Genomic DNA, 23,018 nt, shown 5'->3' with positions numbered 1-23,018 from the left:
GCCGACAAGCGGCGGAAGCCCTATTGTTTGCTCTAGGATTGTCTAAACTGGGGATAATATAAATAGAAATAAGCACAAACAAATGAGACGATTAAAACACAGACCTGTTCGAACCGGTGTCTCTCCCTCTACCAACAAGTCTGCCACTTAACTAAAATTTTGCGAATTTTTAAGGAGTGAAAACTTGCTAAGCGTCATCGAAATCCACCAAATCGTTAAATGTTAGAAATACTTGGAGCGCGTAGGAAGCACGGTGGCGGGCTAAAGTCGCTACTTGTGCAACAGGCGCGAGGTCAGAGGGGGGATGACGCACCCGAACAATTTTACAGTTTATTATCCGAGTCTTTGCACCGCCAGCCTTGTGAAAGTTGCAGCATCTTAAACGCTCTATACTGCGCTCCTTACGCGCTCAAATTCGTTCTAAAATTCCAGGCCCTCGGACGTCCATGAAAACGCACCAATCAGACTGTCATTTTGGCCTCCACGAACATTTTCCGAATAGGCGCCCAGCAATTGTCCAATCGCTTGTATGATATATAGGCTCAGACGCTTGCTGGAAGTGTGCTCCGATTGTCTTAATGCTTTGGAAAAGAAAAGAGGACCCAAGAGGGCATCACTGAAAAGAAGCGACAGCGCGGGCTGAGGCTCGGCGTGTATGCGGAGTGCAAGTTCGTCTGCTACTTGCGCTGGGTTTGCAGTGACGTCAGAACGCAGAGCTCTGATTGGTTTGATTGGAAAGATAGTGGGTAGAGACCTCAAGGCAGCTAGCATTGAGGTCTACCCCCTACCCTTCCGATCAGAGCCCATTAGATCCTGGCATTCTGACGTCACCGCCACCCCTGCGCAAGTAGCAGACGAACTTGAGCTCAGCATATACGCAGTGAATTGAGACGCCAGAAAAGAAAAAAAAAAAGTTCAGCAAGAGAGGAAGAAGCAAGAAGGTCTCGTTCTCCTATGGCAGAGGGCCGCGTCAGGTAACGTTTCATGAACAACACTGCTACAAGAAACGGGGCATCAATTTGCAGGGGTTTATGCGTGCCAACAAGTGCTTCGAAGAAAGAGCACTTAATCAAGGATCTGTTCGGCGTCTCGTGCATGCAGAGTGTGCAATTGCCTGCGATTCAAGCCACCTCGGAGCCACTGAGGTGGCTTGATCGCCGCACCAAAAAACGAGGTGTACCCCATAAAATACACGGAGGGGACGATGTTAAATTTTCTTTTATTATTGTGTTACTGTTTAATACTTTGTCCGATCCAGTTAAAACACGTAACAAACCCGGCCCCTAGATGATCAGAGCCAGTGCTCCCGAGTGTCCAGCCATACGACGGTGGTGCACGACTCTGAACTACCACCGTGTCCCTCGGTGTCCTGCCGAGCCGTCGAACACAGGTCCGGGATAAGGCGTTCCTTGGACGTCGCCACGGAAGTCTGGAAGTTGTCCCACTCCAGAGACGAGACGCGGCTCTGGTCACTTGCCTCCGGACCGTGAACGGTTGCCAGCGTGACTCGCCGGTTCCGACCCGCCGACTTGGCACGATCCTGCACGGTATTTGTTACAGGTAAAGTGTGTATACAATCACGGTGTTCACAAACAGGTCCGTTTACCCACAGCCTGGGTGAAGGCGTCGCGCGTGCGCAGAAACGAGACTCGCGTGCATTGAAACGTACGGGCCACTGAAACAGCAGAGCCCCCATAGGGTATAGTGATTCAAGAATATTGTTAAATTGACTATCGATATTATATATAGTTTTTCTAAAAATGTTAATATGTATCGAAACATTATCGTTAAAAGAACGCTGACAGGGTATTTATGCTCGCCAAGGTTTTTATTTGTGAATTACGTATCAGAGCCCTACTACTCAAAACTATTCGCAGCTCGAAATTACCGACCGAAAACAGCCGATCGAGGACTGGCCGGTTTGAGTCGCGCTTACTCTTTTTCGTGGTCCCGCGTTGACTATGACACCCCAGAAAACCAGTGAAACAAATATCTTCACGATCGTCCATTATCGATAGTTAGCACCCGATAGTCCAGAGGAAACAAAGGAGCAGATTGCACGACGGATATGGATGAATAGAAATGGACGGGCCCCTTTTCCTGCGCACAGTCATCTTTTGACTGGGGGACGGCCTTGAGCAGGAGAGTTCTGCTGAACATCAGAAGCCGCGCATGCGCTTACAGCTCAGTGGGTGTCTTTCGCCTGGATGATAAGCGGTAGATAGGTGCAGTAATGGGCAAAATAAGATGTAACAAAACACGAATACAAAATGCTTAATTACAAAACCCAATTGCACTTTTTAGGAATGTATGTAAATACAAGATAGAAATACAGCGAGAGCATTCGATCATCTTCAAGTACTTTTTATTCGTTTGCTTTCTTAGTTTGATATCTTGACAAAACTTAGCCCACAGGCTAAGAAAAGTGCACAAATCAAGAGTAATCTTCATACAAAGCTGTAATCAATTACTTACAAAAATTGCAGCCCTAAAAACATGTTTGTCACGAAGATAGGTGGATACAACATCAGGAAACATTTGTCTCAGTAAGTATTGCTGGTTTTCTATGTCTAAGACATGACAGAATTATATGCGGACTACCTGATGCCTGTTCGAAGGCTGTTTGCTTCATGCATATGTATGCTTCGAACATTTCTGCAGAAAAGTTTTGTATGACATGATAGGGCCGTCATACAATAAGAAACACGCACCAGACAGTGCCGACTGTCGTTTTTATGGTGTATGAGCAGGGTGATCGCTGCTTAGGATGTGCCAAACACAGACACATGCAACGATATTATCCAGGAGAAAGAAAAGCCACGTTTAAGCCCCATGCAACTGCCTTACCGTGGTAGGCTCCGGGTGCAAAAACTCGGTGCCCAGGACACTCGGTTGCAACGACGACGAGCTCGAGCTGGCCGGGCTGTTGAACCGGGGATGGAAGGGCGAAGCCCAGCCCGCCGACGAAGTCGACCCTCGCCGCACCAGAAGGCTCACTGGGGACCCGTCCTCGCCACCGAGACGAAGGCAGGCCGACGACCTTGAGTAACGTCCTTCTTCCGACTTACAGTAGTGACAAGCGCGATGTCTTCGGCAAGTCTTGCGCCGACGTTTCCGCTGCCGACGTGCCCCCTGCCTCGTCTGGTAAGCGCAGAAGCCAAGCGCGAAGCAGAGGAAGACAAGCAGGAGTACCAGGACGGCTATTAGGTAAGACAGGGTGGCCTCCCTCGCTTCGCAGAACACGTCCTCTGTGGCGGCCGCGGCGTTCCGGTTTTGATCGGCGTGGACCATCTCGCACCGCTGCTGAGCATTGGTGACCGCGAGGAGCTCGGATTCGTAGAGTCATCCGGGTTTTGGGTCGCGCCGCCTTTTGTACTGCATCGTTGCTTGCTCGTGGATTGGGCCTTCTGGGGTCACGTGGACGGAAGGGGTTTAGGTTGAAGAATGTTCTGGAGAACCTTGGAGGGCCACAGCCAAACCTGTCCTACCGAGGCCGAGTCACCGAGTTATCAAAAATGAAACCAACGACGTTTTCTTTCGTGACGTGGCCAATCAAAAACGCAAAAAAGCAAGTAGTGATAGCATGAGTAATGCAAGCTTGCTTGTTTTATCTTTCAAGCTTGTGTATGATGCAGCAGTCATTTATAAGTTATTCTGGTATCTTGTTATTTTGTTGGGAAAAGAATAATTTTGTCGGTTGAATGCTTCAAATCAGTCTTGCAGCCGGCATAAAAAAAAAAGAACGCAATACATTACTTCCTACTTGTACATAAAACGAAGGCTTGACGTTACCTTAAAGGATTATACTTCAACGAAATTTGATATATATCCTTTGTGTTTGGAAATACGCCGAGTATGATCCACAATATCTGTAAATGACAATCACACGTTTGTATTTTGTGCCGGGATGGCTGTATTTTTCGTGGCAAGCGCTCGGAGAGCAGCCAGCGGAGAGCACATGACATCCGGCGCAATCGTGACGTAGATTGTCTCGGGACGAGCAAAGCTGTGACGACGCTAACGTCGACAGGATGTCGCAGCAGTTCCAGCCACCACCGCCGAAACACGCCAGCGATGGGGCCACCGCAACTAACCGCAAAGCTGCTTTTGTGTGAATTTTGAGAGACGGGTTATTTTTCCATAATCTTGTAGAGGGAAACGGATATTGTGGATCATATTCAGCCTATTTCTGAACATGACGGGTATATTTTAAATTTGGTTGAAGTATCCCTTCAAGATAAAGTTCTGGTGTTTTGTTCGTCCCGGTCATTCGAGTTTCCTTTCCCTGTTGAACAGTCCTTTTGTATGAACTTGCTGAATGGTGTGGCCGGGGAGGGGTGCTGTCACCTTGTCAGGCATGCCCATGCCTTTTGTGACGGTCCCGATGACAACTGTAGAGAAGAGTGGGGAGTAATGGGACGGTGGGCGGAGTGGGACAGTTAACATATTTCTTCAGTGAATGGTTCAAAAAAGTTGACAAACTGCCAGATTGATGATGCCGTGAGAACGGTACTTTCAGCTCTAATGGCGTGCCTGCTTGACGTGGTGTACACGATTTGAGTCAGTGGTTGCTGCTTAGACACTCAAAAGTAAGTAGCAAAAATTGGTTTCGCTCTATTCTTGAACCAAAACGGTTTGGCCAACGGCTGTTGTAAACTAGCATTGAAAACATGTGCTAATAATTGAAAACGAGGGTGTTGGTGAATAGATATGAAATACCTTAAAGAATGAAATATTGAGGACGCGGGAATGGAAACAGGACTTTGAAAGAAGTCCTGTTTCCGTCCCCGTCCTCGATGTTTTATCCTTTCAAGTATATTCAGCTTAAAATCTCACCTGTTGCCACAATTGTCAACTTAGCATGTGCAAGGCAGTTTGGGAGGAAGGGGACAGTGAGATGCTGGGAGGGATGAGACAGCGTTTCAGTTCTTTTTTTTATTTAAAAACTGGATCCCTGACTGGTAGATTAACACTAAGATTAACCTGTAATAATAGTGGATCGTCTCATTTTTTTATATTGCATTTATGCCACCAATTACTTGTTTTGTGTAAAATGTTACACCGCTCTTAAATGGGTACTCCGGCGATTTTTTCATGGTCCCGATTTGCTTAAAATTTTTGCTAAAATCTCCGAACGACATCGCTAAAATAGTATCCAATATATAAGGTCAGAATAATTTTTTTTCACGAAGTTATTGAATTTACAATTTTGCTCCTCACTGTGTTTTTCAAACTGAAAGTCTCTGCTGGCAACAATGAAAAAGTGACGTCAGGGGAAGGCAGGGGTTCACTCTCTGGACTGTACAATTTGTTCCCAACTGATTCGAAGCAGTTTCATGGTAACAAATGAATGCTTTGGAAGCCCGCTCCAGCACTCGCGCTACAGCACGGAACAAATGATTGGCATATTCTATTTTTTTAGACCGCTTGCTCGACTGGCAAGCCTGCCCCCGTAACTGACGTCACGGCAGTGAAAAGTGGGGGGATATTTGAATGTTGGTTTTTGCATCATTTTCATCTGCCGATTTCACAATAACTATTATAATTTCGCGATACTGAATAGCATACCGGAAAGAGTAAAGCCCGGGGAGTTAGAAAATATACCCCTTTAATTCCCAGTTCAAAGCTACAAACAGCCGGAGGACAAAATATGGCTGCTATCGGGCTTCATGACTGATGAAGGCCCTTCTGAAATAATATTCACCAGTACAGTTTTAGCGCAATATAGCATGTGTCCCATTCCTCTCTAGGGGGAGGATGGGAGAGGACACATTTTTGTTGGTGCAATTTCTTTTTTACATTTCTACAAGACTTAGGACAAAGGGCTGTTTAGCTGACGTGAAGGGTCTTTCAGCCTACATTTAGAACCGTTAAACTTGTTTCTATGTGCCCATTAAACTATACAAAAAATTATAGCGTGAAAACTGTCCCATTTCTCCGCACCCTCCCATACTAGTCGTCGAATGCTCACTCGCACAAACCGCATAAGTGTAGCTTTCGTGGCTTTTTTTAAAACAAATTTGCAAAAACAAAAGAAAAACACACACACTCTCCCTCTCTCTCTCTATATATATATATATCACAAAAGGTTTGCCCTACAGCTGTGTCGGGAGCGATGGGATGAGGCGATGCGAAACGTTTCAGGCCAGGTAGGTCCTTCTTCCGTCAATCGTTCTCTTTCCCGAGAAAGAGAACGATTGACTGAAGAAGGACCTACTAGGCTCGAAACGAATTTTTGATGGGACTGATTCGCCTCGAAATTGGTTCAACATAATAATATACACACTTGAAATTGTAACCCGAATTAAAAACCGCAATTATGTTTTTGTTTTGTTTTTTCCCGCGAAGTGTCAAATTTGCTCTGACAGGTTGTACTGGAAATACTGGAAAGGTGGCGTCAAATTTTGTAATATGACGGCAGTACAATCTGGTCCCTTCGGGTCACAAGAAGTTTGATGGTACGGAATGAACTTTAGGCAACCTCACGCCGACAGAAAAAGAAATATAATGAAATATTGTGTTTTTTAAACTGCCTTCTCGACTTGCGAGTTATACAGTATGTGACATCGCCCAGTGCCACCTAAAACACAAAACCCAACGTTACTACATAAGCTCAATAACGAAACTGCCCGAGGCAAGCTTTGGGTCTACCCCCTACTCACTCCAACCAGAGCTGGGCATTCTGACGACCCCGCGCGCTCGCGTCTCCTCCTCTCCACCACTCTCTCGGCGCATGAGCGCGGGCAAATTTCAAGGTTGGTTTTGGCATATCCTTCATTTTCCGCTTTCTGAATAGCTACAGTGCAACCCACTTATAACGATAATGAGAAAACCAGCAATTTCAATCGTTATAACCGATTATCGTTGTATCTGGACTAGAAGCTGATTATTTCCAGTCTAGAAACTCTAGAGACTGATCGTTATAAGCGGTACATCGTTATATCTGGTATCGTTATAAGTGCATTGCATATTTCGAAATTCGAGGTGATAAATATCCCGGCGGGACGAGTCAAGCCGTATGCTGTCAAAACCGGTTATAAGGATGTCAACGAAAATCGGAAATCACTTCGCTATATCCGAGATTTCGTTATTATCGACTTCGGTTATAACGAAGTACAAAAGGGAATGGCAAATCGTGATCGCTTCGTTGTAGCCGCTGTTTCGTTATAACCTATACGAAAATGCCAGATATGGCTCTGATAGATTTTATATATGGCCATATATGATAATATAAGGAGTTAAGTATGGCAATATACCGCTATATAAGTGCGTAAATACGGCCATATATCTCAATATACGCGTGCAAATACAGCCTATATCGCTGTATATAAGTTCAAATACTGCCATATACGACATATATGAGCAAAAATATATCCCTTGATATTGATTTTTTTGCGCGTTTCGGTCGTGCAAGAAAAACGTCATATGTACTCGCCAAGACACGTACTAGTTGATTAATCTATATTGCATCAGTCCCACGTAATTGGTTCACCATTGTTAACATCCTTGAAGTTAAGTTATTCCAGGTACTTGGACCAATTAATCAATTGCGCATTTTAAAGATTGAAAGACAAATGAAATTTGGTTGTATGTTTGACGTGAGACTATGACGAAGTGCATAAGATCGGAAGGCGAGTTAATCAAAATGGATTTTAGATCGCAGCTCTTAGGCGCCCGTTTCCGAGTTAAGCGGTATCGGCGTCGCCATCGGTGTAACTGCCCCGCTAAATTTAGGGAGAAATTGGATTGGTACTTATGTCACGTGACGTCAATTTTCCCACTAATTCCAGCAGTGAAACTAATTTTGTTCATGTTTCCCCACTAAATTGAGCGGGGAAACACGAACCGTTAGCTTACTGAAGATGCAAGAGGCTACTTCGTCGTCCCGAATCCTTTTCCCTTCGAACGGCTGCGAAGCCGTTGCGCCCGGTGTACCCTACGCAGCATCTTTCAAAAACCGTTCGCGCAGCATCGCAACCTTCCGTTTGCGAACGTCTGCGATTCATCGTGTGTTGAAAGTCGGAAGATGGGCTGTCCGTGGTGCTTTCTATGTGTAACTCTTTCGTAAAAAAATTTTGAAATTTAAAAACGCGAATCTAACAATGTAAACACAATTTTAAATTTATTGGTATATATATATATATATTTCTATATATATTTATTTGTGCACATCGTGTGCAAAATATAGTCGCGCTTATTTTTTTTTCATTTAAAATTGTAATGTGGGCTATACGGCGTAATACATAGTATCTTCATACTCAAATCGTTTAGGGTCACTTGCGAGGTGGACAGCTTCTTTGGAAGTTCAAAAGCTGGACTTCATAGAGCTGTAGTTCATTCGGTATTGACAGCAAGGTAGACGCTATGCATGTTTTAGGCCTATCGTGTCTCCGGTTAGGGTCACGTGACTACAGTCTAGAAGCTGGTGATGAGGCAGAACACGGCACCTGCCTGGAGCCCAAGGCCCACACAGAGCATTCACTGCACTATCAACCTTGGGTACAAGTGACAAATCCGCTCGTTGTGGTCGTTGATGCTCCAGAAGATAACCCTTTTGTGTGTGCACTCACCTTTTGGCCGTTCCTTCTCTCCTTTTCTATCTCTCCCTAAGCTGAAAGCGTAATAGAAGGTAAGTGGTCGCATGGTTTGACGGATGACGCATTAGCCGTTAGCAATTTTAGAATGCGTTCTGCCGGACCTATAGTATGTTACAAGTCGAGAAGGTAGCGGCAAATACCCCTCAAAGGGAATCACATATCCCTCCGCCACCTCCGCATCCAATAGCGTCCCATCGTTTCCGTGACGTCGCGGCCAACGCGCGAGGAGGGTTTTGCCTTTCTGTACATATATGCTTTATCTTTCGACTTTGACTTAGCATTGTGGAAGCCACGAGAGGGAGATTAGAGTTTTCCCCCTCTGATGGAAAGAAATACGACTTTCGGGGATTAGGTTGCCCCTCCGATGGATACAAAGGCTGCTTTCAAGGGCTCGGTTCCCCTTCCAATTAATACAAAGGTCGCTTTCTTAAAAAGTGCGATCGGAGACAAGTTGGCATCACTCTGTAGCCAATGTCTCTCCATTGAAGTGGAACAAGGAGCGTTTCCAGTGGACTCTTCTTTCGACTGCGGAGGGATTTGAAACCGACGCATCACGCTTGTGGGAGGAGCTTCTCCTACCTTCTTAACTTGTAACCGACTATAGTTTGGCGTATTATGCGCACTGCGTGGCCGCTGCGGATTTCTGCCTCTGTAGTAAATTCTAAAAGTTTTACCCGCATATCGGCAACAACTGATTTCTTCAAAGAAGCCCAAGAATTTTTTGTGATGCGTTTAGTGTTCGGTTCTACAAATGACAGCTTGTGCTGCATCGTGTTCAATCTTCACGGATAGCTTCCTTCTCATTTTTGTGTTTGAGTGGCGGTTCTGCCGTGGCCGTGTCGACCTATATCTCTGGTTACACCTTTCAAGTCCCGTCTCGTCAACGTAAGGGCGCTGCAACCTACATCGCGACAATTGATCGTTTGCCTAAAGGTGGTCTTCCAAATTACCTCTAGAATTAGGCCGTGTCTATCTCCTGGCAGCCGGGAGAATAATTTCTCCGAAATTCTAAAATCATGTCACGACTACAGGTAGATTTTTTTTTATTCTCCCTGCGTTTCGTGATAACACGTTTCACGGCCACCTTCTCGTGGATGCACGTTTCATGGACACACGTTTCGTTGACATTAACGTTTCATCGACATTCGTTAAGCGAATGTCGATAATCCTGCTTTCCCTGGGAATGAAGTTGAGCGAAATGAGGAGCGGCGTAAAGCGCAGCTCATGTAAAAATTAATAAAAGTTGGTACATGCTCAATATCCAATTGATATTTTTCCTATACAGGTGAGAAGTCACTTTTGGTAGTTATTTGTAGAAAACAACAATATATATATATAAAAGTTGCCTTATTTGATTGGGACATATCTTGCCTGATATCGGAGGCATATATACCCCTATTTGACAGACTCAGATATGGATATATAAAAAATTGGACATATCTGGCTAGATATGCCTTATATAAATAGATGTGCTTGATATGGCCAGATATGCTCAATTTTTTTATATAACCTTTTTTTTTATAAAAGTCTAGATATGCCATTTTCGTAAAGGAACCGACTTCGTAATAACCGGTCTCAGCAGTATTCCGAAAAACGTTTGGGTTTGTGTAGCTTAGAAAACAGCCGGCGCTCCTCTTTAATGTCGGACGCTTTCTGCAAAGATTGGATGGTTGTTCGCACGCGTGCGTTGTCGAGTAGCGAAGAGGATTCCGGGCAGAGACAAAGCCAAACTGGGAAACGCTTTCAGGCGATTGACGCTTTCGCGTCCTCGTGGCCGCTTGTAGTGCCGGCCAAGCAACTGCATGACCCCAATCCAGTTGGTACAAACAATCTCAAATCCTTTGGACGACGATGGCGAGATGGGTCATTTGTCAAACTTCGCTGGTGGGTGTATGAATTGGCCATCATTTATCATCCACCTATTGGCCCAGACAACGATCAAACACGAGCCTACGCACTGCCGCTGTTTGTTCAGCGCACATCTCTGTGACCTACTCCGCGAATGCAAGGTTGTGGAATCTCTGAAGCGCGCGCACCATCAACTTCGGAATAGGTATCATCACTGTAATAGGTTCATTGGACACCTAGCTGCCTTCTGACCTGGAGGGCCAGAGTAGGCTCTTGCACCATATGCTTTCTTTCTTTTATTTGTTACTTTCCTAATTCAGCGGGAGGGGGGCAGAGACTAAAGCATTAAGCATGACGAGGTTTATGCCCCTTTTACAGTTCTTGAGCAGCAATGCGCTTATTTTTGTACAAAAGACAACAAAAAACAAAACATTCATACTTCTGAAAAGTATATAAAAATACATATAAGCTGTGCGACGAAAACAAAAGTATACACAACACTCAAAAAGTTTTAACATGAGCACCGAAATCTTAGAATCTCTAACATTGAAAATACAGTCTTTGAAAACAAAGATATATGATGGATAAAACTCACGAAAGGCACATAAATAAAATAAACATAATAAAACGTAATGCCACTGCCTAGCAAAATATATTTTCATTCTTTTTAAAAGAAAGTTGAAATTAAAGTCAATTTAATCTTCGGTATTATTTAGAATTCTTGAGACCTGAACTTTTTTATTTGCTTTCCGTAATTTGTGCGCATTTTTGGTGGTCGCCTGATTGTGTGCCGAAAGTTTTGTAACTTTTTTATGTTTCTGGAAGAGTTTCAATTAGTTGTTCACTGCGTACTGTGACAATTTAAAACAATAGATTTGATTGGCTTTCAGGAACATTTGTCAAATAGCTGGTTGGTTGGAAGGCCTCTAGGCTTCCCCTAGTCCGTAGAATCTTTTTTTTTTTTCTTTTTTGCAAGACAACCAACCTATTATAATTTGTTGTCGATGTGGTGCCCCACACTTATATACAATAACGAAGTGTGGAGTAAAATAATAAAAGGTCCGTTTTGCGCTCGTTACCGCTGATCGCACGATGGACCTTACTGAACAGAGACCACTCTGCTTTGCGAACGTTCATACATCAGGACACCCGTGGCACGTTCTCGAACTGCGCTGGTCAGATTGTCCTACAGTGGAAACCTGAGTCGCAGCCAGAAAGGAGGAAACTGTCCCTCAATTACCCGTTTCCATTCGAGAAAGAGAAAGACCCCCGTCCCTTCTGCGAGGACGTAGCTCAGAACCCCGCTCTTGTGGGGAGAGGAGGAGAGAACAGAGCGAGGGGGCATGGAGAGAAGAAAACTGGGAACTGGTTTTCTCCCCGGCAGTAGACGATTATGTAGGTCAGCCTCTAAGACATAAGAACTTCTAGATTTATGTTTCTGCAGTGAAAAATAAATTAAACGACATTTGAAAACAAGGTTTTCAAATGTTGTCTAAGTTTTATTTCCATGTGAATGTTATTCAAGCACAGCCGTAAGCAAGAATGGGAGGGGGGGGGGGGGGGGGGGCTACGCCCCCGGAATTAAAGCACCCCATGGCTACGCCTTCTTACTTGAAGATTTGTGCACCGTGTGAGTAATCTTGGGAGGTTTCAGCATACATGTCTTGCATTGACGTCGCATCAGCTGCTATGCCTTGCTGCTGAGGGCGTACCTTCTGCATTATACATTTCGGTCTATTTTTTTCGGTTAGAACACGTAGGAATGACCACCAGCATGTTCCGACGACGTCGCGTGCAGGCCTTGTATATATCAACTCACCTCTCTGACATCAAACCACTGCGGTGGCGCCGTTATCGGCAATGCGCATCCGAAGATGCTTCATCTCTAGCGAATCCGGTTCATGCGCACTGCTCACAGCTGTCTGGGCAAAAGCAGACTTGTTTGTACACATGTGTGTTACGCTATATACAGTGATAGGTGATAAAATATAATTGAAACTATACAGACGAATGAACCGTACTTGATCGAATCAAACAAATTCTACGAAACAACCAAAATACCTCAACAGGCGGCAGTAGCGTAGGCAGAGGGGGGGGGGGGGGGGGGGAGGGGAGTCGAACCCCCTCCCTTGGTGTCCGCATTGGGCCCACTCGCTATCCTGCTCACGCAGTCGGTCTTGCACGGGGCACGGAGCAAAGGGGAAGCGCGGACTATCTCCAACTTATATGCTTTCGGGAGGAATATTTGTGGGCTATAGAAAATCCTCAAATAAATAAAATAGTCAATATTCTCCATGCATGCTTATTTGTTGGGATGCGGAACTTGATCTCAGAGAAGAAGAGAACGGATATGTTGAAACATTTGTGGGGTGAAGGATGGCAATTTCACAGCAAAGTATAACAAACTATCCTCACCGAAACACATAGTTAAATCAAACTGAAGTGGACAATAAAACGCGCACATGGGAATAATATAAAACAATGTCAGTAATGTAAGGAATATTTAATGAATTGTGAAAACAATTGCAGTGTAAGCAACGGGTGGCTCTGCGCTCACGCACACCCTGTGTGCTGATCAGAGTTACGTGCTTTCGACTAGAAATTATCGCGACTAATAAAGTAACTGTGATAGTTAATTCAGAAAGCAATTTCGTTTATGCCAAGCGCCTACATTTTAACATGCAACCGCCTGCGTTCATGGCAAAGAATATCCAGGATGTGCACCGCTTGAACTTCAATGTTGCTGTGAACATTCAAAAGCACTAGACCAAGCAGTCGCTCATTTGAAGTGGACGTTCTCAGGTATGTTTTCAACCGTCCTAGTGAAGAGAACGAGCGCTCAGCTTCCGCCGTTGTTACGCCCAGAGTCGCTAGGATCTTGAGGAAACGATAGACGTTTGGGAATAAGGCCTTCGGACAGAGGGCGACCGCCTGTAGCGCAGACATGACGGGCGTTTAATGTTTCTACCTCTTTCATTGAACGCCTGAAATTTGCCTATTTTTGGCGAAGTTTCCCTCACTTCGTGAAATTTCCCTCCGCTCACGGATGCAATGAAGTCCGTCTTGCTTTCTGCTTAGCACGTCGAGGTGGCATCCGATGCAATTCGTTATTAGATTAATATTTTAGATGCACGGTACATCAGAAACTCCGCATGAATTTGTTAAACCTCTAATAGATAATAGATTTTGGTTGTGTGATTGTTCAGAATTACCCTCGCCTTGTATATGGTGGGCCCCTAGTGTTTGTGTGAGGACGGTTGTTCTAATTTTCAGCGTAAAAAAAAAAGATTTTTTTTTTTGCCGCTTATTTTTTTTTTTTTGTGACAGTATAGCCTGCTGATAAGAGCCAGGCGGCGCCAGTAGAGTGGGAGCCCAGGGTTATACCCTTCTTCTGTGTAACTTGGCAAAGGGTGAACGATAAGCTTCACATTGCGTGCCGACAGCTTCGATATCCGCTACGTATAGACCTTTTTCACAAGAGCGCCGCCATCTTGAAATATCGTCACTTCCAGTATGGGCGAAAACATTGTTTTGCCGTCGCCACGCCAATAGAATGCATTTAGGAGATAAGCGTAGTCGTCACCCATTCTCGTTTTGTCTCCCCTCTATTTTTTTACTGTTTTCAGGTTGAAACGTTTTAATATTTTTCTACTTCGCGGTCGGGGGCGAGAGTAAGCGGAAAAGGTCTATAGACCTTTGCAAAAATCGCCTTCTACGCGCTGCCATTTTTGTCTGCTGGGCTGTGAAACGCCTTCTGAGTATGCGCCGTTGCTCTGGTGGGTGCATATCAGACGCTGCGCATGCGTCCACAGCTCAATGACTCAGCATTTTTCGCGCAGGTGATAAGCCCTGGAAAGGTCTTTACGAGCGCAACGCACACATATTGGAGCATGACGCAGCGAAAAAGCCTGATACTTCTTCGCAGTAAAAGCGCACTCCGGTGATACGATACGATTGGACCGCCAGGCCGCAGCTTCCGCCGTATTTGCATGTTATGCGATCACGGCTTTCTGGCCTACCCAATATTTCTTGCTTCAGTCGCTAGGTAGCGCCAAACCAAACAGCATTGCAGGTTGCCTATAGACCGGTGTCCGAAATCCTAGCCCCCAGCGACAAAACTGTGAAATAATAATCTCAAGCGCAGGCTCTTGTGAAGAGTGGGTTGCCCATAAAACAAGGTTTTTGCTTTTTGTAGCACTCTTGGCATTGGTGTGGTTCTTGGAGCTTAGTGCACTATGCCCTTCCGACGTTCTTCCACTGCGATATGTGCGAAGGTTTCTAAAAAAAACTGAGTCCCGCAGAAAACGCAGCCTCCCCCCCTTCCCCCCCTCCCCCTTTACCTTATCATTGCATCAGCATAAACAAACATGGCGGTGCCCATGGAGCAGAGCAGACGCTGGTCTATAGCTATCCTTTTGTTATGCGTGGCCGGCACGCGTTATCCAGTGGTACCTCAAAAGTGGAGGGAGTTGTGTGCTGTGAGGAAGCTTTTAAAGTTGGTAGGCCGCAACTACGACGACAGTAGGACAGTGAGCCACCACGACCGTATTCCAGTAAATGAAACCTGCTCCGTTTCAAAAAATAACAAGGCAGCTTTCCCCGTTTTATCCTAAACAGAGCCTCCCTAATCTTTGCGTGAGCGTCCGTACCGCCGAGCTCACCCTGCTTCGTCATTTGGGAAGGGGAGGGGGGGGGGAGAGAATTTATGCCATTGGACCCCTCCTCCTCCCCCCTCCCCCCCCCTCCCCCCCCCCCGCAATATAAAATACTGGCTACGCCACTCAATAATGAAACGATAAATTGTACTCAAAGATCGCAAGAATCGCAGTATATCCTTCGCCTCGTTTCGAAAAAAAAAAAAAGGATTCCGCTGAAGGCTTCTCACATTCCGGTATTGGTACAGACTGCTCATTTTCCATCAGTCACGCTGTCACGGTTTATTTGAAAAGCCGCCAGGGCCGGTTCTGAGATGAGTTTCGCCTACGAGGGTCCCCTCCGTGCCACTCGGTGCCGTAGCGAAAGATGGGGTCTCACGTGCTCGTCGTAGTAGCGGTGCTCTTGATCGGCGTATGGATTTGCGAGGCTATCGACACCAAGCTCATACTTTCCGCCTTAAACACGTTCGATACGGATATTCTGACCCCCTCGTGCAGGAAAGGTATGTCAGGGCGAACCTAGGTCTTCTGGAGGTCTCCCGATGGTCTTTCGGAGGTCTTCTTGCGGTCTTCTAGAGGTGTTCTAGAGGTCTTCTGTAAGATTGCTGAAGATCTTATGGAGGTCTTCTGAAGTTCTTCTGAAGCTCTTCTGAAGTTCTTTTGAAGCTGTTCTGAAGGTTTTCTAGAGGTCTTCCAATGGCCTTCTGGAGGTCTTCTGAAGATCATTTGAAGGTTTTCTAAATGTCTTCTGTAGGTCTTCTAAAGGTCTTCTGGAGGTCTTCTAAAGATCTTCTGGGTGGTGTCTTCCAGACGTCTGGAGGTCTTCTGAGGCTTTTCTGGAGTTCCTCCAGTTGTCTTCAGGAGGTATCCTCTCGAACCTTTTTGAGTTCTTCCAGTTGTCTTCAAGAGGTATTCTCTCGAACCTTCTTGAGTTCTTTAAATGGGCTTAGTTTAATGTAGAGAACAGTTCCTCTTGAAGAACGAGTTCCCAAATGACTCAAGATCTTATTCGAGATGACATAAAAATATTTAAGGCTGAGACCCCATGCCGGCTATAAACCCGTTACCGCTCCCTAAAACTATTAATTATAGAGCAGTGGCCAAACAAAACTGACATACTTCAAATACATTTCAAAAATCAACTTTGTATGCTCCAATAATGTAATTTAGCTTAACAGTATGGCTAGGTGGTATATCTATTGGAAAAAAATATCGAAGTAAAACTTGTATCAATCAAAACTTACAAACAAAAATAAAAATCTTAATACGCCCCGACACGGATTTAAATCACTTTAACTTAAAAGTGGAAACGCGTTCTAATGGGCCACTGTGACATATTTATAAATTTATAAATAAAATTCAATTCATAAATAAAACAAAGCCGTTTACAACTCCCTGTAATGCCGAATTGGAGCGCAGCTCTTGAGGAGGAGGAGGGAAGGGTACTGAGGGGAGGGTATACCCCGCCTCCCTCCTTTTCCCTCGTGATCTTTCCTGCTACTCCTCGTCTCCTCATCTTCCTCCCCCACTCCTCTTTCTCCTTCACCTCCTCCCCTCGCCTCCTCCTCTTCCTCTCTCCTCCCCCTCCTCCTCCACCTCCCCCCTACGGCTGGGGGGGTCACGTGACTGGGGGGTCACGTGACCTGGGGGTCCCATGGCATGGGGGGTTACTTGACCTTGCGGTTAAACCGACGGCGACGCCGGCGCCGACGGCGACGCCGACGCCGCGCGAGCCGGAAACGGGTGCCTAAGAGCTGCGCTGTAAAAACGAACGCAAAAGTAACGTGCGTTCCTTTTTATCGTTAACGGTAAAGCGTTCCTTTTATTTGGAGGCTATGTAGGTTGGTAACGCGTTCCTTTATTTTGCAAGTAACGAGTAACGTATTTCGTTACTTTTTTTCGGTAACGCCTACAACACTGCTTCGTAGCAGCAAGAGGCGTGAGAGCAAAACATCACTATCCGTAGGGAACGAGGAATATTTTGCAACTTAAGCTTAGGTTTGGCGTAGCAAGAAAGCTAGAACAAAGGATGCATCAGAAATTGCCGCCTTAAGGCGATCATCGAAGGGACTTGTCTCACAGGCTAGAGAAATCATCTACGGCAATGTGCTCTCTCCTTTTTTGCTGGAAGCGCGGCAAAGGTTTTAGCGTTTTTTTTATTCGTTGAGGAATGAAGCAGCCACTCGAGTCATAATGAATTATGATGTTGTATCATGTCCTAACCAAGTTGCAGTCAATTTTCTCAGTATGTGACTCAACAGAAAGCTTTGTCACTAGCTTTAACGAATCACGTATGCCGGAGGTTGTTCTGACAGAAAGCGAGATATCGAGTTTAATTTTGAATATTATTGTGAAAAAAAAAAGCGTCTGGGCCAGACGATATTCCCAATGAAGTTAACAAAATATACGCAAGGTCGGTATCTCGATATCTTATATTCATTATCCTGGCTTCCCTTGGACAGTTTAGACCACCAGCAGACTGATTATGCGGTAAAAATGTTCCTATCCAAAACTCTGGAAACAAAATGAATGTTCGAGATTACCGTCCCATATTTCTAACATCCACGTGTTGCGAACTTTTGAAACGCGTCGTTTCTAAACATATTAAACAATACTCGGAAGAAAATAACTTACTATGCAAGCATCAGCGTGGTTTCAGGAAAAGTTTATTGACAGTCACGCAATTAATCGAGTATATATACTTTTCAAATGCTTTTGATCGCGTACCACATAACAAATTGATTAAAAAGCTTCATCACGTGGGGCTGAATGAAAATATAATCGCGTGGATCAGTCCTTATTAATGTAATAGGACACAGTACGTTTGTTGTAATAATACATGTTCGGTCCTTCAGCAGTTCGCTCAGGAGTGCCCCAGGAGTCGGTGCTCGGTCCACTTTTCTTCCTACCATATGTGAATGATATAGCAATGATATAGGAAATAATATGCCTCCCGCTGTTTGGATAGAATTATTTGCAGATGATTGCATGCTGTTTTCGAAAGTGCGTACGATTGACGACCAATGATTTGCTCAATGCTGCTCTAAAGAAACACTGCTTGTGGTGGAATAGAGGGAATATGATCATCCATTTTGATAAGACAATGTTCTGAAGCATTTCTAGCAAGATGCATGTCTTAGTTTATTAGCAGAAAACCGGTAGCACTCCACTCATGAAGGTGAAAGAGTGTAAGTACTTGGGTGTTTTGCTCAGTGACACGTTACCAATCATGTAGACTACATTTGCGCAAAAGCTTACAAAAAGTTATTGTTTCAAAGGCATCTCTATACATGCTAATAATGATGGTCGTTTAACGCCTTACAAGTGATATTGGATATTGGAGTATGCATGTGCTATATGGGATCCATATAGGATATATCAAATTTCTAAAAAAAAAAATCTTAGAAAATTTGGCTTTTCGATTTATCTTTTCAAATTACAAGCGCACGAAATCTGTTTCTGCAATGAAACGTGAGGCAGAGCTGGACTCGCTGACAACACGAAGACCAATATCCAGATTAAAATATTTTTGTTTTATTAACGGACTAACAAAGATAGAACAGCAATCGTACTTGCGGCCTTCACAGACAAGTTCTCAGACGGCATGCAACGTTAGAGCAATTGCCCTCTTTCTTTTATAGAACAATAGTAGAATGGAAGGGCTCTGCATGATGTAGTCGTCGGCTGCACGGTCATGAAGTCGTTTGAGCAGAGTACGCGATTGTTTGCCTTCTTAATATACGTAGGCTCGTAGAATATATATGTTACATTTTGTGCAGGGTGACCACCCTGCTTGTACAAACCTGTTACGTATCTGTGTGTGAATATGGTATTATTTTGTTTTTGTACAAATTCTTTTTGCCTCTCGTGCGTCAACCAAAAACTTCGCAGTACTGTAAAAAAAATAACTTGAGGGCAAGTTTAAATTGACTGTCTTTATTTACTTTTTGATATTTTCTTTGGAGCAAACATTCCAATGGCTCACAACAACGTTTTGAAATATTCGCATAAAGAAAAGAGAAAAACTTATTGGCATGTTGGTGACTTCTTATTAAAACAAAGTTTCCCTTAAAACAAACAAAACCTTTAGTATTGATAAAAAATAGAGGGCCACAGCTTTGCTCGCGTCGCAGAATCGCGTGGCCGTAACGTTGCTGGCATCACTTTCAAGTTTCATAATACGCTCATCGTTTCTTAAATAATGTAACCTGTTCATTGTAGATAACGCCATATATTTTCGTAAATCTTCCGACGTACGGAGAGCGATGCACTTAGCACAAACAAGTGGTCACCGGTGTCTTCTGTTCCTTTCACAGCTGAAAGGCTACCAAGAAAAACCCGGTGCGAAATGTGCTCGTCCCAAGCGCCTTTTTATACAAAAATCCCCTCCCTCCCCCCTTAAAAAAAAAATGCCGATGCCATGGTTACGTTTTGGGAGCACATTTTAATATGCACATTTTAATATTTGAATCAGACTAATAGTAATTTATAACTTTACTGGAAGTTTTTAGTTACTTATCATTTATAAACGTCCACACTTTGTTGGTTTGGGGTGGCATTCAAAACGCCGAAAATGAAAATGCCGATTTATCGGAATGCCGAAATTTAAAACACCGAAAATTCAAGAAGATAAGATACAAAAAGCCGAAAAGTTAAAACATCGAAACATCAAAATGCTGGCATCACCTAGTTATAGTGGAAGATAAAGTTTCTTGGCAAGATAAATTTTCGAGGTAATGTGATCAAAATTTGGGGAGAGGATCCGCCGTCCGATGTTCTGGCGCTTTCACCCTCTTTTCTAATCGCCATTAAAAGTTGCCCCCAAGTATAGCTTTCCTTTGCATGGTTCAAGCCTTCAAAAAAAGGAAAAATATATTTCTGCATCTCTCGTCGCATAGCAGAGCGATTCCTTGTTTATTGCATTTCAGACAGATAAGTTGTGTGCAATTTCTCGAAGAAAGCTTACGAGCGTCAACATTGTCCCGGTTGCCCAGAGCAGCTGTCAAAGGATTTTCGCGTAACTTTTGCTTCTTGCTTTGTGAGCGGCGGGGTCGGCCTCTGATCGCTCCCTCGATGTCGTCTTCGACTCTAGCTTGCTCCCTTTTCATGGTGGTGATGAGCCGGAAGACTCTTTACGTGGTGTCCGCCAACCAATATCTCCCATCGTCGGTGCCATATGCCTCAACGGCGTTGTTGCCCCTGGAAAATCCGTTCTGAGTGAGGGCAAGCCTATTTTAGAGGGATCGCGGGAATACCGGTGAACTTCGTATGATCACGGCGGTGTTACCTCCAGCAATATGGCGGCGTGATTTCCCAAGCAGGTGTCCTCTCACCATCGCAGCAGGTCAGGGGCTTCTTGCGGGAAGACTGGTTTCAAAGACGTATAGGCATCTCGTACTTCTTCGGTGGGCAAGTACGAAAGGGCTGCAAGCTGCCTCACCTTGATGACGAAGCCACCTACATCATTTTAGTTGACCACTGCCAGTCCTACGTGCTGTACTCTCCTTTATACTGGTTGGCACAAGTGAAACAGGCATCCATGCACATCCGACGACGGGAGCAACGACCGAATAGCACTGATTGCCGCCAGTTCGATTTTTCTTCGTGGAAAGTAGAAAGTGATCTGGCGGAAAACGAACAAGTTGTAATCACAAAGCGCGTCATTTCTTTTTCGTGTGGTTTTCGGCGTTATGTCTTTTTGGCATTTTCATTATTCTGCATTTTGAATTTTCGGCTTTTCAATTTTTCGCCACTTTAATTTTTCAGCGTACTGACGTTCGGCCTTTTCATAGTTAGGCCTTTTGATTTTCGGCGTTTTGATAGGGACCCGTTGTGTTTGCCCTATAGAGTGCAACTGCGTCGTACAATATAAACTGATTCCCGTTTTCGTTGCTCTTTTCGCCCCTTCAAGTTTTCCATAAGTGCAAGCTGCGGATGCTTCCCCTAATCGCGATGATAAACGATTTCTTGGAGAAGGCAGAAGAAATCATGGTGAGTTCTGTTTTGACGGTAACGCCTCATAGTGACGGCGTTTACCGGTAACGCGTTTCCTTCTTTTTTTTTTTTGTGACGTTTTCTTTGTTACATTTTGAAACCGGTAACGGGTAACGGACTTACACCGCTTATATCAAGCAATGGGTAACGTAGCTACGTTTTCTGTTGCGTCTTATTCTAAAGTCTTAAAACAATTCACTTCAAGTTTTTGGTGTTCCCAGGCACGAAGTTATGTGAATTATTGCACTTATCGCACACGCCTTTAATGTTAAAACCGCAAAAAAGAGAAGGTAATTATATTAAACTGACCATGAAATTATTTTTCAACTTCTTCCTTTTTAGCTTTCTTCCACAACTCGCAAATTGCGCAGCGTTACCAAAGCTACACGGACAAGAGTATACCTCTAGCAGTTCAAAAGGAGGGAAAGGAGGGACTCCCCTCTAGCTCGGACCATCATTTGTATACCCGTACACCGCCATCCTCCCCTTTGAGGATTAGCCCGTCGTTCGAAATTCGGACAGAAGTTGTTTTTCCTTTTGTCATGCCCGTGAATTCCGCAGTACTGCGCGCAACTATCCTCCTTTCACCCCTAAGCTGACAGTGTTGTGGAAGCTACGTTTTCGTTGGACCAGTCACACTGCTATCTTTGCCACGCGATCACGCACCTTCGCGCATACCCACGCGCAGAGAAAGGGGTATTGTGATGAGAGCGGGGGGAGGGGGGGGGGGGGTGATTGGTCCAGCAAGCACGTAGCTCCCACCGTACTGTCAGCTTAGGTGTGAAGGGATCCAGGGCCGGGCGACGTGCTTCGGGTACCGCGTATATAACAGTGAAAAGGCGGAGAGCTTTTGAGGATAGGAGGGACAAAATAGTCCGCTATGTTTTTCAATTTCCGTACCGAAAGCTTGTCGTGCGTGCACATAGCAGTCGAACCTGAGTCGAACCTTTGTCGAACTTTTCACAAGAAGGTCGAAAAAATCGAACTTCGTCGAACTCGAACCTCCACCGGTTCACGACATCCCTACCTATAACAAATCATAGCAGATACAACTTAAAAAAAAAAAAAAAAAGGAAAAAAGGTGAAGTTGTGATTCGTCACTTTTACGCTGCTTCGAAAGACAGCTGACTGGCCTTTCATCTTCTTGGCTCATAGAACAGCTCCTAGAAAACGGTGCTATACTCGCTTTCCCATGAGACAAAAGGAAGCTTTGCACATTCTTCATACGCCACGCGAAGTAGTTCTTACAAGATTTTGTGGTAAAAAATTGGGTTGCGTGTATATTTATACATCCCAGAACTTGGTCCGCCTCAACGGGCGATGAGTCTTGTAGCTGTAGGGGAGCAATTTAGCCAGTGCAGTACAACCGCTAGCCTGGGTCTTTAACGTGCACCATGCAGTAGTGATACACGACCGCACGCCGTTATGTGTTGTAGCTTCATGCTTTGTATTTAATATATTGAAAGGACGCGAAAACAGCATTTGTATACTCTCGTTTTCTGATACGATGCATTGTTCAAGTATTTTCTTTCATTACTTTACAGAAAATAGATTGCGTTGTGAAGGAATTCTCCAAAGGGTTTCCACGGTTCGAGATCGAGTGCATCATGAACGACGACTTCAAGGAGGTACGGGCGCTGTAAGCTGACGCTTGGAAGCTCGCATACGTATACATCAGCTCATTTTTCTGGCTTCATCACCCCCTACTTCTAACCTCAACAACTCATACTTCTAACGTCATCACCTCATGCTTCTGTCGTCATCAATTCACACTCCTTACGTTGTCAAGTCATGCATCTGACGTCATCAACTCATGCATATGACGTTATCAACTCATGGCTTTGATGTAATCAACTTGTGCTTCTAACGTCTGCTTCTGACGTCATTAACTCATGCTTCTAACGTCATCAACTCATGCTTCGGA

At 44.6% G+C, this 23,018-nt stretch overlaps 1 long non-coding RNA gene across 1 annotated transcript; it reads left to right on the top strand.

Moving 5' to 3' along the window:
• Nucleotides 1-1,179: 1,179 nt before the first annotated feature.
• LOC121835276 lies at nt 1,180-22,723 on the top strand. The gene is made up of 3 exons (XR_006077517.1): nt 1,180-1,560; nt 21,012-21,091; nt 22,639-22,723. It is a non-coding gene; the product is annotated as an uncharacterized LOC121835276 (long non-coding RNA).
• Nucleotides 22,724-23,018: the final 295 nt, after the last annotated feature.

Source organism: Ixodes scapularis, unplaced genomic scaffold, assembly GCF_016920785.2.
Source record: "Ixodes scapularis isolate PalLabHiFi unplaced genomic scaffold, ASM1692078v2 PGA_scaffold12__126_contigs__length_90152505, whole genome shotgun sequence".
NCBI lineage: Eukaryota > Metazoa > Arthropoda > Arachnida > Ixodida > Ixodidae > Ixodes > Ixodes scapularis.
The sequence above is the reverse complement of the archived record's forward strand: the minus strand, read 5'-3'. Positions and strand labels throughout refer to the sequence as shown.